General features: G+C 42.6%; 1 long non-coding RNA gene across 1 annotated transcript in view; it reads left to right on the forward strand.

The window, feature by feature from the left end:
- LOC142742049 (uncharacterized) overlaps window positions 1-18,745 on the forward strand; it is a 160,233-nt gene extending 141,488 nt beyond the window's left edge. Inside the window, exon 5 of the long non-coding RNA XR_012881272.1 lies at window positions 18,625-18,745. This is a non-coding gene — a long non-coding RNA (uncharacterized LOC142742049). The remainder of the gene's footprint in view (window positions 1-18,624) is intronic.
- Window positions 18,746-18,960: the final 215 nt, after the last annotated feature.

The raw sequence follows: 18,960 nt of genomic DNA on the forward strand, positions 1-18,960 counted from the left end.
AAGGTCCGACTGCCGGGATCCTCATCAATCTTCAGAATGAAGAGGTCACAGAAGTTCTTAAATGCTGGAATTACTTTACAGTTTTTCCCTGCTCATCAGGTGGTCCACTGTTCCTTTCTCCTCAGGTTCACTGATCCTAGTGATATGCCATAACATCATAAGATAATAATACCTCTTTAAATATTTGTCCTCAGCCTTGTCAAATGTATCCTTGTCCTCCTGATATAACCACATAAGTAGTCACTGCCTTCCAGGAGACCGGCATTCTCATTTCCTGCTGATCCGATAAGATGGTTTATTCCACCCAATCTAAAGGTGAAGATATTCTGGAAGTGTCTTACTAGAATAATCATACTTGCCTACTCTCCCAGTATTTTTGGGAGACCCTTGAAAAATGGGGAGATTTACCAGACGTCCGGAAAACCGGACAAGTCTCCAGGCGCCGCGTCATAACTACTGACATCCCGAACAATGAGCAATTTCTTCCCCTGCCACCGCGAGAGGACGTTGTGTGCGGGGGTGTGTGTGTGTAACTGCAGGTCTGATCTTGGGTCTGAAAACACTTTGAAGTCTAAAGCCTGTACTTATTTTAGGTTCTGGACTGGAGTCTGAATACACTATGTGGTCTCTATCAATTTTTGGGTGTGATAAAAGGGTCATATGCACTACTTCAAAGGCAAGGCCATTCATACTATAGAGGCAAACCATGCGGCTGCAATTGGCCCTGGGGAGAGGGGGTCCAGACCAGTTTGGTTATTATCATGAATGTTGAGAACATGGGCAGGGATCACGTTCCCACAGATTCTACAAACAATGGTGTGGAGAATTAACCTATGGATCATGGAAAGGAACAAGCAAACATCCAGCAAGTCCTCCTGTCCCAGTTGGTTAGGGGCTTGGTGGTTCTAGTCCCCTACCAAAGCGGCCGCCATTTTGTTCTTTGCTATAGGGCCCTCTCACCTCTATGTATGCCCCTGTTTAAAGGCAAGAAGGTTGGGGCCAGTTTGGGTATAGAGCCTTCATCAACGGGTGAAGTAATGCTCATCAGACCACTTCTAGTAATCTCCCAATGTCACTACTCAAAAGAAGGCAAGTATGAGAATAATGGAAATTGCAGATTGCTCTAATTGTAGTCAAAAGCGCTTCAAAAAATTATCATTGTTTCATTTATTTTTCTGTGGAAATATTATTTTATCTCTAAGAGGTTCTGAGACTTGTGTGTTATTAATCCGTCGTGGTCTTCTTGTTACCATGGCTACAGGAATAAAACAGGGAAAATTTTAGCATCGGAGATATATTCTATACCCTATAAAGAAAATGTTCTTTAGTTAAATTCATTCATATATAAATAGTACATAACAGGATGGAACCATAGATAGAGATACCATTAAAGCATCCATGAATTAGGTGTCACAAAAGGGAAGATTGAAGTGCCTTTCCATCATGAATACACTGCCTGATTCTTGGATGACTCAACTCTGCTCTAAGTGTTTGTTTGACAGTTATATAAAAGAAAAAGCAATTATCTTGTCATCTGCACAGCAAGATGGTTTGGACCGAAGGCGTATTAAGTATATCAATGGGCATCGGTGGCAACGAGGATAATGTATTTATTTTTCATCAACATATAAGTGCGTAGATTTATGTTCTTTGCTAAAAGCCCTGATATGTTCGGATGGGAAGAGATAGGAACAATTGTAGCCCTTCTCCATTTAAACAAAAACGACCAGAATTGCCCCTTCAAGGTCTAAAAATTTTCGATCCTGATGCATTTCAGCCAAATACTATGTACACCTTTAAAATCGTATATACGGATGTAGCCATCTTTATCTTGACTCTGATGACTTGCTGCAGCGTGATATCACACAACAAAAGCCATTGAAAAGTCATTGAAAAAGTCAAGATAAGGGATCTAGCCACTGTTTATTTAATGCGTTAAAAGTCAAGGTAAAGACGGCTACATCTGTATATATATATAAATGTCCACCGGTATGTTTGGTGAAACTTTTTAAATACATTTTATTAAAACTTATTTTTACTTTTTGAGATACAGCTGCTCTGTTTTCTGTATACAGAGCAGCTATATCGTGCGCTGAAACCTGTGTCATAAAGTTTTAAACTTAGATATGATCGATAACAGGTGGATCCTGCATGTTAGGGACACGCAGGACCCGCTGACACTGAACACGTCAGTCCAGTTGATCTAACGGATTTAGTTCTCGGCGCACTATACAGCTGCTCTGTATACAGGATACAAAGCAGCTGTATCTATAAAAGTAAAAATATTTTTTAATAAAAACTATTTGGAAAGTTGCACGAAAGACACATTTTTTGAAAAAATAAATTAATAAATAAATGATCTCAAAGGTGTACATAGTATTTGGCTGAAATGCATCTTGATAGAACATTTTTAGACCTTGAAGGGGCAATTCTGGTAGTTTTAGTTTAAATGCAGAAAGGCTAGGTGTACATAGCCTTTAATTTCAAGGGCATAAGTACCATAGAGGGAGCACATGTGGCTGCCATTGTCTCCATGAAGAAGGGGGCCCTGCACTGATTGGTCACACTTTTCTATTAGGTGGCAAGAACCTTAGATGACTCCCTTCTTCAGGTAATGCATTGTTGGCAGTGAGAAACAAACATAAGGCATTTGTGTCATTGGTAGCAAAATCCTATGCCAATATATTGTGGGGTACCACACAAGAACACTATTTTAGCTAGTTGTTCTCCAACTGAGAACACGAGCTTGTCATAGAGGACCTCAATCAGGACTTTCTAAAATATCCCTCACTGGTGGGTCAGCATGGTGTGCTGACCATGACCACTTCACCACCGAGAAGCACTGTCATGAGTCAGGTGGTTATGGTCAGCACAGACTTCAGTTGCGATCTAGTAGATCAACTCTGAAATAGGTGATTTTTTAAATGGCTTTACATATCACTGGAGAGTTCTCAAAAGGGTCGTCTAGGAAGAAGAATTAGAGAGCCCATCTAGGATTCTGATACTGTACAGCAGTGTTCTACAGATGTTCCGAAACTACAACAACAGCCATACATTGACACCCACATCTGCAATAACATGCTGGGAGTTGTAGTTTTGCAACAGCTGGAAAGCCACAGATTGGAGCACCTTGTTCTAAAGCTCAAAATTAGATTAGCTGTGAGAAGTTCATGATCGCCAATACTATAATTTAGTCATTTTCAAGATTGTTGGATCAGTGAAACCTCTTTGAAACAACCATCCAAAAATGGTCTTTTATGGGGGTGGTCCTCACAAGATAAATGTATACAGAGTGCTGGTTAAAGTGTTTATTGCTATCAGAAACATGTACAGTACACGAATAAACACACAAAATTATGAAATGCTTAAAATCATGTTATCTGTGACGTATTTTGTATATAGCAGATGTGAAGATCTGGGAAGTATTGACCTGTCCGTATCTTATCTTATGAACTGTATAGCAGGTGAACTCAATATCCAAACAATATATTGCAGTTATCTTCTACCCATGGGTTCCCAGTTTACTCTACCAGAAACTTGTAGCACATGAAGGTAGTTTTGTTTTAATAACAGCTGTAGAGACACAGGTTGAAAAACATGGCATAGTACTATACAGTATCATTCTCAGTCCTTAGCATGCCTTCACTCTCCTTCACAGTCCCCAGCATGGCATCATTCTCCTTCTCAGTCCCCAGCATGGCTCCACTCTCCTTCTCAGTCTCCAGCATGGTTTTACTCTCCTTCAAATTCCCCAGAACATCTCCACTCTCCTTCTCTGTCCTCAGGATGACCCCCTTTTTCTTGTCAGTGCTTAAGATGATCCCATCAGTTTGAGAGTCCCCAGAATGGCTTCTCTATTCTCCTCAGTCCCCAGCATGACTGTCCTATCCTTCCAATCCCCAGCATAGCTCCACTCTCCTTCTCAGTCCTTAGCAGGGCTCCATTCTTTCGATGTCGGTCAGAGTCAGACAAATGCACAAACCTTTCTCTCTACCCCCAAAAAGGGCAACTTCCCTTGCCTCAATTGTTGCTATTGCAACTCCATTCAGAAAGGAAATTCATTAGTTACCCCAGAACAGGTAAGAAATATAGGATAAAGAACCACTACACATGTCAATCCAATCGTTGGTGTACTTGATACCTTTGCAGCCTCTTCTATGTAGAGGGAACCACCTTGTCTTGTAAAGAAAGAATAGGAAAGCAAAAATCAGCTGTGGGCAGACAGATCTACCAGTCCCCAATCACTTCTCCAGTAAAAGACATTACGTTAGTCAGCTCAGATTTAGGCTCGTCAATCATGTTGGACCACTAAGAAGAGGTGGAGACAGAGAAAAATTGCTAAAACAAAAGGAACCTAAATGGATTTATGAACGGTCATCAAGATGATCAGACATGTCTACTTTTACTACACACATCTCCATTGGTGCACTGATGTTGCCGCCCAACATTTTGTATTCGTGATTTGTTAATTGATCGTGACACTCTCTGTATGATGTTTACTGCTATATAAGTTTGTACTGGTATCAGTTATTTGTATGCTTGATAAAGGCCTAGACAAGCCGAAATGTCGCTCACTGGAATAAACCTCTAGTGATTTATCTCTACCATTTGAGTGCTGCCTACCTTCTTTATTTGCTAAGTCCCCAGAATGGCTGCCCTATCCTTCTCAGTCCCCAGCATGGCAGCCTCTCCTTCTTAGTCTTTCGTATGGCTCCACTCCTTCTCAGTCCTTAGCATGGCACCATTCTCCTTTTCAGTACCCAGCATTTCATGGGACACAGCAGGGGAGAAGAGTCAAGTAAGTGATGTATGCGGTATTTACAAAGGCTGGTCCCAGAAAAAAACTTGTTCAAAATGCATGGTCACCAGTTAGAATGAGAAGTGTGGGTTGTTTTTTTTTTTGGTCCTGAGAAAACTAAGATAGATTTTATATATATATTTACAGAATATTTACAATAAATATTCTTCACAACTCATTTCCTGGGTGGACACAGCTTTAATAGAGCATTAAAATACTTTATAATATCCCTTGTTTTTTTCATGAGTGTAAATAACTAACTTATTGCAATTATTGTTCTCAACACATTTTTATATCCCCGTTATACAATCTGTATAAGTGCTTATTATGGGGGTGTTTAATTGCTTTGTCCTTGAATTCTCTCTTTTATATAATAATCATTCGAGCTGAAAGAACTTCAAATTTGCATGCATTATTATACAATTAATATCTTATATTGTGATAAAACACTTCATTATTATAGGTTTACTATTAGAAAATGTAATGCGGTATAAGTATCTACCCACTCAACTAAAGTAAAAGAGGGAAACTTTAGGAAATCAGCATCATTCTTTAGTGAACTCAAGTCACTTAGATCAATCTAAATTGTATTCATGGGAGTAACCCAATCAAGAGGGAGCCCTATAGCAAAAAAATATATAGGACTCACCTACTGGTGCTGGTTAATACTTCCACCAATCCCCTTTTTACTCGGTATAGTAGGATCTGATCTCTAGTAGAAGAGAATGGTGACATGAGTGCCGTTTTAGGACAGGACCTACACACAGTCAAACTAGCCAAGGCAGGGCTGGATTAAGGTTGGTGGAGGCTTCTGGGCAAAACTTTTGGTGGGGACCACCATCCCCCCTCTGGAACCCAGACACCATCTGGTCTCTTATTGCAGTCACCTTACTGAAGTCTAATGAAGTTATGGAGACAGTCAAACCAGTGAATCCCTTAGATTTCCAAGCAGAGAGCTGCACATATGCATCTCCACCTCTTCTTGGTTGGATAGGATTGTGGAGTGGCCATCAGGGAAGCCCTATTTTCCTGAGAGGTGTGGGTCTGGTAAGAAGTGTATACACTATCCATATAAATAGTGACTGCTAGAGGCATACATACAAAATACTGGGCCCCATATGAAACTTTTGAAAGGGTTTGTTCCTCCTTTACATTTAATGTTGATAAATGTAAACTAATAAATATAGACTGTATATACATTAAATGGAATACAGAGGATAACAGAAGAAATAGACTGGTATGATAATTACCAGGAAGCTAAGCAGTGGCACTCAATGTCAAGCAGAAGCTGCTAAAGCAAATACAATTTTAAGATTTATGAAAAAGATTAACAAGTATTTTGGCAGCTGGACAAAGTTCAATGGCATGTGGCTAAGTTAATAAAAGGAAAGGTAGGTCTCATACACCAGGAACATTTGGCAAAAGACACCTTAGAGGTGATCTTATTCGTACTTATAAATATTTAGCAGGTTGGTAAAAGACTTGGCGTACAAACTATTCATAATTATAGTTATAATTAAAAAGAAGAAAGTATGGACTTAATTTAATGCAAGAAAATTGTCTCGCTGCTCTTGTGGGATCAGCGTGGAATGTTTTGAAAAATTGCCCAGGGAGTTTAGTTTTGTCTTCTGTCTAATTTAATTAAATACAGTAGGCCTGAATGAGGTTTTTCCTGGTGACCATGTGTCCTGTTTCTACCGATGTAACTACAGAATTTACAATACCAATTTATGATTTGGAGGAGTTGTCTCATGACAAAAAGTGATGGCTGTCACGGCCGTGGTCACGGATCGCCACCGTTCCTTAGCTGGCGACGCCCGCGACCACAATTCGTTGTCTTCCTGCCGGCTCCTCCCTCCTAGAAGACGCCAGCACTCGCAGCCAGCTAGTCCTGGTCTCTCTGGTAAGGTGCACGCGCGTGGTCCCGGCCTTAAAGGGCCAGCACGCGCACATGTTTAAAGTTCCCTAATCAACCCCTGCCAATCCTGCACTATAAGAAGGGCTCTAACCTTCCATTCCCTTCCTGAGCGTTGTTGTAGTTTTCCGATGTCTGTATTGCAAACGGTCCCTTAGTGTTATCCTGCTCCCAGTGTTCCCTTGTTCTGCCTCCTATATCCTGTATCCTGTGCTGTGCCTTGTTCCGAGCCTGTGTAATACCTGTGCCGTACCTTGTCTTGCCTGCTGGAATTCTCCATGTCGGCTGTCGCCTGCCCTTCTGGACACCATCCGCCACGTCTGGCACAACACACCACTTCCAGCCCCATCTGTGCCAGAGCCCTTACCGCCATACGGACTATCCCAGGTACCCGTGTGCTACACTCCTACCATAGACTTTGTGCGTAGACTATGAGTTCGTCAGTTGCCTCTCCACTATCCTAGTGGGTCCACATACCCCTGGATCGTGACAATGGCATATGCCTAGGATACAGTATGTCATTCATGCCCGTTCAGTAGGAGTCCGACCAAGTGGCATCGGTGCTAAGAAACTGCTGTGTAATTCCAGCTCCAGGCTTTCTTCAGAGGCCACATGGTTCACTCACTATAGTCAATGGTCGACCAGGTGGTCTCTAGAGAAAGCTAAGCGTAGCTTACAGGTGTCGAAGCGGAATTGCACTTTTCTAGCTCCTCTGCCACTTCATTCAACCGATTTGCGAAGGTCACAGTGGTCAGAACCCTTACAATCGGGCACTGATGGCACAACATAGCAAATATCAATCCAGAGACACCCTTTTTAGATTATACTCCAAAGCAAGATCAGGGCTTTTTTGTGTGTAATACTTTTTCCTTCTGCATTACTTCCTTGGTTACACTATGGCGGCTCTAATGAAAATCTAGCAAGACATAAGTAAAATATGACATCTAATCCTACATATATTAAAACCTCATCTATTTTGCTAAAAGATACATTGAGATCAGCTCGTTCTATCAGCAGCTGCTCAGAACCTGTATCAGATAATACATATTCCAGATATGAAAATGTACAAGGTTAAGTGATGAGTGGGCTGAAGCTTCAAGGATAAATGACTGCTGTCTAAAGCATCTTATTTTTCTTTGCATCAATAAATTACTTGGGATTTAGATTATATTTCCAGAGAAAGCCTCTCAATAGATACAGCACACGAGTGACACAAAACACGTCAAGGTGACTATTTATGAATACATACTGTACGATGCCATATGTAAAATAATAACCCTTAAGAAATGTATTGTTTGTAGTATTGTATTTGCGGGTATACAGAACTTTGTATTATGCGAAAGGGTTTTGACTTTACCAATGGTGTTTATTTAAAGGGGTTGTTCAGCAATAGAAAAAAAAGCCTGCTTTTTTTTTCTCCCAAAAATAGCGCCCCTCTTGTCCATGGGCTGTGCCTGGTATTGCAGCTCATTGCCATTCAAGTGAAAATCAGGCACAGCCCAACCACTAGAGCATAAGGGGGTAATTCATCAAAATTTGAGAGCAAATTGCTACTTTTGTTATTTCTTTGCCAACCTCGGGGAAAAGGGTGTGGCCACAGGAACCATGCCATTCTATGGCGGAAATCTACGCCAGCTTATTTCACTCTATGGGAAGTAGCCCTCTATGAGGAGTAGCCCCAAGCTGTACCCTACCTTTCCCCCTCCCCCTTTGGGCTACCCCCTCACCCATTAGACATTAAAGAAATTACACTTAAATAAATTATACTCAGTTTTCCGCTCATCTTTTTCCCTCCGGCTCCCCTCATCACTGCTCATACAACGTAATGATGCCTGTCAGCGTCAGGACGTTGTATGCAACGCAGAAGGATCTTGCACGAGCGGCACCGGCGTGATGATGAAGCCATAAGAGAGAAGAAGAGCGGGGAGGTGAGTATGTGGGTTCTTTATTTTATGGTCGATGGGGGAAATGGATGGCGAATGGGCTCAGCCAAGACATGAATATTGTGGAGCACGACCAAAACATGCGACACATTTATTTTGGGGCTTTCGCCTCTTAATACATGTATCGAAGTTTACTCTAGTTTTGCTTACTATTAGGACTTACATATGGATCACCAGTCTTAATAACGTGCCCCCTTACTGTTTCTGTCCTGGACAACCAGTTTAAGCTTCATATTCTTCCCACTTTTTATATAGCGCCATCATATTCTGTAGGACTGCACACAGACTGTAATTATTTATACCACTCCATGTTCCCGTTGGGACCAGCAATCTATTTTACACATACACTGAAGTCACAGGAAGCCATTTGACCCATCAGAAAATCTTCAAAATATCAGAGGAAGCATGGGGAGAACATAGAAAGGTGTGACTATATTTAAAAGGATGTCCATGGGACTGCAAGTCTTACAGACCACATATGAACTGCACAGGCTTGGATAGACCTCTTTTCCACTTATAATCTAAAAGTGGATTTTGCTAGACAGGTAAAGGGTGGAGCTGGGAGACAAACCTAGTGGCTTAAAGGATATAGAGATATGTTGGATAATAAGTGCCAAGTAGAGTTATTCTTCACACTCTTCTTGCTTTTTAAAGGGTGTCATGAATTATTCTTTTTTTATTTTATTATGTTGCTTTTAATAAAATATAAACAAAAATGGTATTTATTAGTGTTGTGACTTTCTACTTTTTACTGTATGCAAACTTTTACTTGTCTATGGGGGCTGCCATTTTTTTTCATCTCTGTATGTGTCGATTAACGACACATACAGAGATGCTATACGGCACATACAACCCCATAGAGAATGCGAACGGGAGCCGTTCCATCCCCAGAAGCGTGTGCCACTCCCACAAAGACCAAAACGAAGCTCGTTCGTAGAGCGAAATCCGGCGCCATTTTTATGTGGACCGGAAGCCGCTGCCGGACAGTAAGATGACGACTTCCGGCCACGGCTTCTGGCCATATGTTCAACGAAGCGAAGGCGCAAGGCATAGGAGCGTAGACCAGCGGAGGCAGTGGCAACGGCAGGAGCAGGTAATTTAGGTTTGTGTATGTGATGTTTGTATTATGTTCAAGTATGTTCTTGTGATACTGTCTGCTGAGCCCTGTATCTAATCCTCCTACACTGTGCAGTCACTCAGAAAATGGCGGCACACAGTGTAGGAGGTTTGAAAACATTCAAACCCCTCCTTCTCCTGGCACTAGCCAGAAGAAGGGAGGGGGGATTGTGTGAGGACACTAGAGAGAGTGTGTCTACCCCAAATTTGCAGCATACATCAAGGAGGTTGCTTTACCACAGTGACCATGCTGCAATTTTGGGAACTGCTCCCTCTAGAATTGTATTTATAATATTTCCTGACTTGTGAAAAAATTTTAAAAACTAAAACAATGTGTAATCACTCAAATACTAATTGTTTAACTGAAAAAAATAATAATAATTTAGCGACACATTCACTTTAAGCTGGGGCCAGGAAAAGGCTAGATACAGCAGCCATTTGTAGTACCAACGGAGCTGTTATAGTCACCCAGTTTAGTCACCCAGGCTTCACATACTCCCTGCCCTTTCCTACCTCCTCTACCTTTCCCTCTCCTCCTTATGTAACTCCTACTGTTAGATGTCAGGCTGAATTCAATGCAGTGACTAATATGGCACTCTGTGTGGAAAAAAACGGGAAATCAGGTAAGACCAAAGAGTTTAATACCGTCTACTGACAGACATTACCACATGGAGTTTTATAACTTAGCTGTTCATCTAGTTTAAGTTGGATTTCATTGAGTTTGTATGTTCTCCTAGTGTTTGCAAGAATCCCCTCTGGATACTCTGATTTCCTCACAAGATATTGATAAGTTAATTGGTTTATGAAATTGGCCCTTGCATGGGCATGTGTAATTTGGCAAATTTTTTACCACTTTTGCTCCATGTGGATTGCTGCTTCTTACCATCTGTACCATTATTATAGCTGGTTACTCTACTCCCAGCCGGTGTCGACTTGTTTTCCATCCCAGCATCCCCAGCGATTGATGTCTACTCCAAAGGTCGGATTATACCTCCATGAGGAATTATGAGTGGAGAACCGGGATGTTATGAACTCACCTGGCTCCAGCACCATGATTTCCTCCTTCCGGCTGCCACGTTGACTCGCGTTGACTCTCCAGAGGGGCAGCTATACATGCCGGGCTGACAACTGGAACCAAAAGCTCAGTATTTAAGGGAGCTGCTTACTGGCCTCTGTACCAGTTGTAGGTATAATATCCCTATTTTGACTTGTGTTATCTGAAGACCTTTGAGCATGAACTGACCTGTTTCTTCTCTGAATACTATTTGGATTTCCCACAGTACCGCACACCTGGTTCGGCCCGACCACCAATATCTGACTGCTGGTTTCTTCGACTGTACTATTGTCTGCTACAGGATGTCACATCTTGGTTTGTCTTGACCTCCGTTACCTGACCTCTGGCTTGTTTAACTACGTTCCTGTGGGCTCCACAGTACCACATACTGTCACGCAGGGTTTGTGGACTTACTGGGCCGTACCACCTTGGCAGTATGGCAGCTGGCCAACAGGGCGCAGGTCAAAGTTTATAGTTCGTATAGGGTACCTGTGGCAGCTCGGACAGTACCAAGGCAGGCTTGGCTGGGACTAGGCAGCAGGTAGACGTCAAGCGTGGAGTAGCAGGACAGGCGTGGAATACAGCACAGCACGACTACAGCACAGCACGGCACTTGACCAGCATAGCATGGGATACAGGTTACGGGATACAAGATACAGGATAAACTAGGAACTGGAAAACACTGGGAGACCATTTACTTAGACAAACTAGGATACGACAAACAACACTCAGGCACTGCAGCAAGGGGCTGGACCCTACTTATAGTCCAGGGGGCTCATGGGCTAATTTGGCACTAAATGTGCGCGCGCTGCCCATTTAAGAGCAGGCACGAGCGTGCGCTTTCCCTACGGGACCCGGACGAGGTGAGTGGAAGTGAGCGCTGGTGTCTCCTGAGGAGGAGACAGGGGCCAGCGCTCGCCGACCCATGGCTGCGGCTGTCAGGAGGTGAGTGAACCTGACGGCCTGCAGCCATGGACATGACACATACCCAACACTGCCTGACCTTCATTACTTGACCTCTGGCTTGTTTAAACCCTAGAAACCGAGAATCAAACACTGCACTAACTTAGGGCACTATAGTCCTGGGACCAGCTGAGTACCTTGACCAAAATGTTGTGTAAAAGAGAGGTGCTAAAGCCTATAGGTGAATTGTGCCATCCAGTTGGTTCTTTCCCTGGATATCACAGGAACCAGAACATTCAGACCTCTGTTTTGCCAGTACTATACCAATTGTGGGTGAAAAGATCCCCATCCTCTCCATGCAGGACACTGATTATACAAAGCTTATTCATTATGTTATTTTATTATAAGGCATTTCTCCTTTTTATTATAGAATGATTTGGGAAATAGTTTACACTTTTACTTAGAAGTTGAACAACCAAGAATATAAAATGATCACACAATTAAAAGGGACAGAACTCATGCAAATTGGCATATATATTTAATAACTAATTGAATTATTCAAGCTTATTAATGTCCTGCTAGCAGGCAGCTAAAATAGATCAAAACATTTTAATTACACATATTCGTTTGGAAGTGTTCCGTCAAAAACGTTATGATCCATATATTTTGTCCAATAAACAAACTTAAATCCGTTATTTTTAAAGTAAAACATCACCATCAAGTGATAGAAAAGATTACAGATAAGTGGATATGAGATGGACGATCTATAGCAGGGCTACTCAACTGGTTTTAGTGAAGGTTCATTTACCTAAGTCTGCCGTCAGCTGAAAGTCCGAAATAAACACCAAAAGTAAGGCTAGATTAATGCGGGTCAGATTAATTTGACAATCTAAGCAATTCCGACCTGTGGATCTGCGGCAAAAATTTGAGGCTTAACTATCACAATGTCCCTTCTAGAGAGTGCCACACAGTTGCCCCTGTAGTGCCACACAATGCTCCTTTTGGATAGTGCCAGATAATGCCCTACGGTTCCTCCTGTAGATAATGTCACACCCTCCCCTGTAGGTAGTGCCACAACCTTCCTGTATATAGTGCCACACCATGGCTGTAAATATTGCCACACACCCCCCAGTACATAGTTTCACACACCCCTGTAGATAATGCCACACACATCCCCCTTGTAGAAAGTGCCACACACCACCCTGTAGATAATGCCACACACAACCCCCACTGTAGTTAGTGTCACACACCCCTCATAGATAATGCTACACAGCCCTTGTAGATAGTGCCACCCCCCCCCCCCCCATTTATAGAAAGTGCCACATTCTCTCCCTGTACATAATGCCCCCAAACAAATAAAAAAAACTTGCAATCACCTAGCCCCGTTTCCGCAACAAACAGATCTCCGCAGCAGGCCTCCTCAGCCGAGTTAGGCGTACAGCCTATGAGACGCCGAGATGGGACTCTTGCGTAGGCCAGGCCGATGCAGTGAAGTTATCGCTCCAGCCTGTGCAGGGATCCTGTCCCAGCATTTTATAGCCTGCAGGTCTAACGTGTCCTGCAGTCTAGTGAATGGCGGAGCAGGGAGCTGATAGCTCCCTGCTTCCCCATTGTATTCAATTGTATCTGCATACTGAGGATCCCTGATCTAATGAATCTAACCCTCAATATATACTGAACCTTAAAGGAAACCATACAACACCTGTGTGAATTCTCACCTGTGTGAATTCTCACCTGTAATCATGGTGTCTGATCTCACTGCTGCCTCGTGTAGGTTTCTGAGTAATAAAATATCAGGGTAACATTGGAAAAGGCCATACTTTTCTGCAGTACAGTAGTACAGGTCATATGTCTGAACATAGGCTAACATGACACGTTGCTAGGCCTGGTAACACAAATTTATAATTTCAAGTGTTAGCAGGGTCCACATTTCAGAAAGGTTATTAAACAGGAACATTTCACGCGCATGAAGAATTACGGCCCCTTGACCAGTACAAATCTCGCGGACATGGGGGGTGCGACAAATGAAGAGTTTTACAGAGGCTGGTCTTCTCACAGACGGACACAAATCTCAAAACGTTACACAGTCACATAACACAGTCTCTGCAATAACTAAAAATGATTTACAACGGTTGGCTTTGATTATTTCCCCCTTTATTACACTTGTTTTCCGCATGCAATACTATCGGGGTCCATACAAGCATACCGGTCTTTCTCACTTACTCAGACCTTACGAGTTATCGGTGCTGATGGCATCCAGCGCTGCGCACCCTAATAAGGCTGACCGCTATATCACAACGTTCTGGGTAAACATTCGGCTCACTCTGGCCCACTCTCGATTATTACCCCCTGACTGTCACTAGGTGCTGGGGCCCGGCCCTATCTCATTTTGCTATGGTGTCATATGAATTCTAGTTACACTCCCAAACCTATACGTTACACTCACACTATTAGATCACGCGCACTGCCCAGCACTCCAAGTCCACCACACACAGTACTGACTCCACGTTTTTCCCCAACATCACAAGGCCAGACTGCATCCTGCAAAAATAAACATGATAAACCTAAGATATTAGTTTATATTTTGGACAAAATACGCAAAGCTTGTCTGCATTCTGCTGGGAACTGTTTTTATTTTTTTACCTGCACGTGTATCAGTAGGTATGGACTTTTTCAATATCATTAAAATATCATTATGCTCTTCCCATGCCACGACGTACTATTTCTTCGTGGTGGGGGTGGTAATGTTCGGGGCAGGCTCACCCGCTGAACCCGCTCCGTACGCAGCGGGTGTCAGCAGAGATTTACAGCTGACACCTGGGAATAACAGCCAGGAACAGCTGGTTCAAGTCCCCTAGAGGGACTAATGAAATGTGTAAAAAACAATTAACTAAAGTGTTTAGTATTATAAAAAAATATATATATAATTTAAAGTTAAAAAAAACTTTTCCCATCCTCTGAAGTAATGTAAAAAATAAAAAAAGTATCGTCGTAATCTTATTGACCGGTAGAATAAAGTTAACATGCCATTTTTACTGTATGGTGAAAGCCGTAAAAACAAAACCCCTCAAAATATTGAGGAATAGCTGTTTTTTTTCCTATTCCACCCCACAAAGAATGTGTTCGCAGTTTCCCAATACAATATATGGTACAACAAATGGTACCGTTAAAAACTATAACTCGACCCGCAAAAAAGCAAACCCTCATATGGCTATGATGACGGGAAAATAAAAAAGTTATAGCTTTTTAAAGGTGGGCAGGAAAAAATACAAATGAAAATCCCAAAAATGGCTGGGTCCTGAAAGGGTCCTGGATCGTCCAATAGCAACAGTACAAGAATGCACAGGGTGACCTGGTTCCTGTAATGCCTCATGCACACGTCAGTGATCCGTGTAAATATAGGACATGTCCTATCTTTCCACGGATCGGAGAATCGGGTCACTTTTCCCGTACCCGATTCACCTGCTAAAGTGAATGGGTCCGTGAAAACAAACGGTTGCCATTCGGATGCCGTGAAAAACGGCCCGAGTGGCACTCGGTTGCGTGCAGCTGCACTAAGGCTGTTGTACAGTTACTGCCATCCAGTGATCTCTGCCCCTCCCTGCAGTGGTCTGGAGTATGCACACTGCCTGTGACATGCATGCTGCTGCGTAGGGCAAAGTCTGCAGCATCACTTTGGAATGATCTACAGTCTATATGGCCATAAGTAGCTGATCGAGGGGCATAGTTAAAAGTTCATTGGCCCCAGTGCAAAAGGTTATGCAATCCCCCTTTCAACCGCAACTTCTCTTAAGTGACCCATCGGGCATTACTAGGGTCTTAAAAGATCGGGGTCAGGACCAAGCGCTGCACCCGGAGTCAAAGATAACCTGACTCAGGAGCGAGGAGGGGAGGTTTATGGAAGAGTTACTGTAGTAACAGGGGCTCAGGTAGTTACACCTATTGGAAACTACATAGACCCCCAGTTACTATAGTAACTGTTGACATGGGCCCCCCTGGCTTCAGGGCCCGGTCGCAACTGCAACCCTTATAGTTATGCCACACACCTATATAAGCTTGTTGGACATCCCAATCCAAAATCCATGGCTGGTAATATGAAGTTTGGCCTCTTTTGCAGCTATATAAGCCTCCACTATTCTGGGAAGACTTTCTACAAGATTTTGGAGAGTCTGTGGGAATCTTGGCCCAGTCATCCAGAAGAGTTTTTGTGAGGTCAGACACTGATGTTGGGGGAGAAGGTCTGTCTTGCAATCAGCGTTCCAACTCATCCCAAACTTGTTGGATAGGGTTGTGGTCAGGACTCTGTGCGGCCACGAGTTCCTCCTCACCAAACTCACCCAACCATGTAATTATGGAGCTCACTGTGTACCCAGGGGTGCAGTCATGCTTAAACAGCTTAGAGCCGAACTCCAAACTATTATTATAAACTTTAAAGCTACAATTGTGTAAAATGTCTTTGTATGCTGAAGCATTAACCATACCCTTCACTGGAAATTAGGGGCCAATCAATAAAAACAGCCAGGATACAGCTAAGGTTTAACGAAGGTCTGCTTTAATTTTTGAAACCAGACTCTCCCTTTAAATAACATTACAGAGTCTGCCTAAGTTATTGTGCACTGCTCTCATGTTTCCTGAATAAAGTCTGTATAGCATGGAGAGGCAATGCTTGTATGCAAGGCCAGCTTAAAGGACCTGTCACTAGTTTAGTAATGCCCAATCTCCTAGATAATCTAATAGGCGCTGTCACACTGATAATACTGGTGAAAATTGTGTCCTAAAAGTTTATTATTTTAAAAGTTATGACCTTCTTTTCTAAATATGCAAATTAGGCTATACTAGACAAGTGGGAGGTAACAGCAGCGATTCCCCTGAGGTGGAGCCTCCTCACAGCCTCTGACGCTGTCCTATCAGCATGAAGCTGCTTCACACAGTGTGGTAGACTGAGACTGGATTGAAGGGGGATCACTTCAAATAGCCATATCCTGGGTTGTGGACCACCTAGAACAGTGCTTCTGGTGTCATATTAACCAGGATTGCAGTTCTAGCTGTGAAACAACCAGAGATATCACCAGTTGAAAACACAGTCAGGATTGGAAGCTGTATACTAAAAATATCACACCGTGTTGCTGGGCAGGGAAGGGGGAGAAGCTGTATTCTGATTGGACAGCATCATACAGAAAACATTACACCGCCGAGAGTGAAAGAGTCACCACCCATTTGACAAGTATAGCCAAACTAGCATATTTAGAAAAATGCTGAGAACTTTGCAAATAATAACAGTTTTTGGAAAAAAATTTACACTGTAGTTATCAGCATTACAGCACCTATTAGATTAGTTAAGAGGTAAGGAATTAATAAACTAGTGACAGATCCTCTTTAAGGGTCAGTTCACACGGTGTTTTTTGGTGCTGATTTTAACATGGAAACCGCGATAGAACCAGCGACAAGAAACGCCCCCAAATAGCTACAACTAATTTCAATGGAAGGCAGAGGCGGCTTTTTGGAATTTTGAGGCAGTTTTTTTCTGCCTGTCAAAAAACTCTGAGTGAACTACCATAGGCCTTAGGTTGGATGGAGCCTCTGCAGCATCTTCTATTGACAACACCACCCCCTTACATTGTACCATGTAGTACCCAATGAATACAATGATGCTGTATACAAATAACCATAATATTCAATACCCAAATAACATTGCCTTAGCTGCCCATATAAGGCTATGTTCACACGGAGTATTTTGGGGGAGGAATATCTGCCTCAAAATTCCATTTGGAACTTTGAGGCAGATATTCCTCTCCCTGCACGCCGATTTTCACGGCAATTATAGCGCCGTTTTTCGCCCGCGGCCATTGAGCGCCGCGGGCATAAAACAGCGAGAAATACGCTTTCTCCTGCCTCCCATTGAAGTCAATGGGAGGTCGGAGGCGGAAGCGCCCGAAGATAGGGCATGTCGCTTCTTTTTCCCGCGAGGCAGTTTTACTGCTCGCGGGAAAAAGACGCCGACGCCTCCCATTGAAATCAATGGGAGGCGTTCTCGGGCCGTTTCTGCCGAGTTTTGTGACGCGGTTTCCGCGTCAAAAAACTCGGCAAAATACCCAGTGTGAACATAGCCTTACAGTACCAGGTATTTTCCCAAATAACACATTTATGTAACTGCATTATGTGCATCTGCCTTGATCGGGAAAGCAAGCTCCTGTTGCCCAGATCATCAGGGTCTGCGGCGCCCCCTTCAGTATAGGCAAGTGAGGAATCATGTTCTGACACTCATTGTATGGCTGATAGAACTTTGTAATTCAACATGTTCCTCAGCGCTGTACAGAAGTTGTCATCACTCACTGTCACTCACTGTCCCCGGTGGGGCTCCCAATCTAAATTTCCTATATGGATGTACGGTATTTGGAGTGCAGTAGGAAACTGGAAAACCCAGAAGAAACATACACAAACACATAAACATACACAAAAACATACAAACTCCATGCAATTGTTGTCCAAGGTCGGATTCAAACCCAGAATTCCAGTGTTGCGAGGCAAATGTGTTCACCACTGATCCACTTTGCTGCCAATAGGCGCCCTGTTTGTTACCATATTAGTTCATGTAGCTACATGTACTCAAATAGTGGTCACCCGGAAAAGGGATTCATCGGTTGCTAGGCAACATGAGCTGACAGAGAATGCAAAATTTACTAGAGGAGGTTTGCAAGAAGATATCTAATCATAGATTCCGCATAGATATGAAATACTAATGAAATTGTGAAATTGTCTGTATGAAGAAACTGTAGTGAAGTTCTTTATTCCGTATCCTTCTCTAGATATGAAGTGGATTTAAATGGTTAAATTAGTGATGGATTTTGATATTTACCTGGTCTTTTTCCTGTCAATTAATAAAAATTTATTTCAGACATCTATTGTCCTAAACATACATCTACAATTTAGCCCATCGAGTCTATAAAATGGCAATTTCAAGATTTGCAGGAAGCCGGCGTACGTTTCCATTGGATCTATTAAGTCGAGGAGATCATACCCCAGTAAGTAAAATATAAGATTCTAATCACATAGCTGCACATGGGAGATTATTCTATATCTGGAGGTTTAATTATTCACAAGTCCCAGATTGGGCTTTTCAGATTCTGAAGAAATTATTAATTCAACAAATCAAACCTGAGCTTGAAGACAGCTTACTGCGTACGTACGACGCTCCATTCATACAAATCTATAAAGACATTCCCCTAAGATC

This window comes from Rhinoderma darwinii, chromosome 2, assembly GCF_050947455.1.
Source record: "Rhinoderma darwinii isolate aRhiDar2 chromosome 2, aRhiDar2.hap1, whole genome shotgun sequence".
In the NCBI taxonomy this organism is placed as follows: Eukaryota; Metazoa; Chordata; class Amphibia; order Anura; family Rhinodermatidae; genus Rhinoderma; species Rhinoderma darwinii.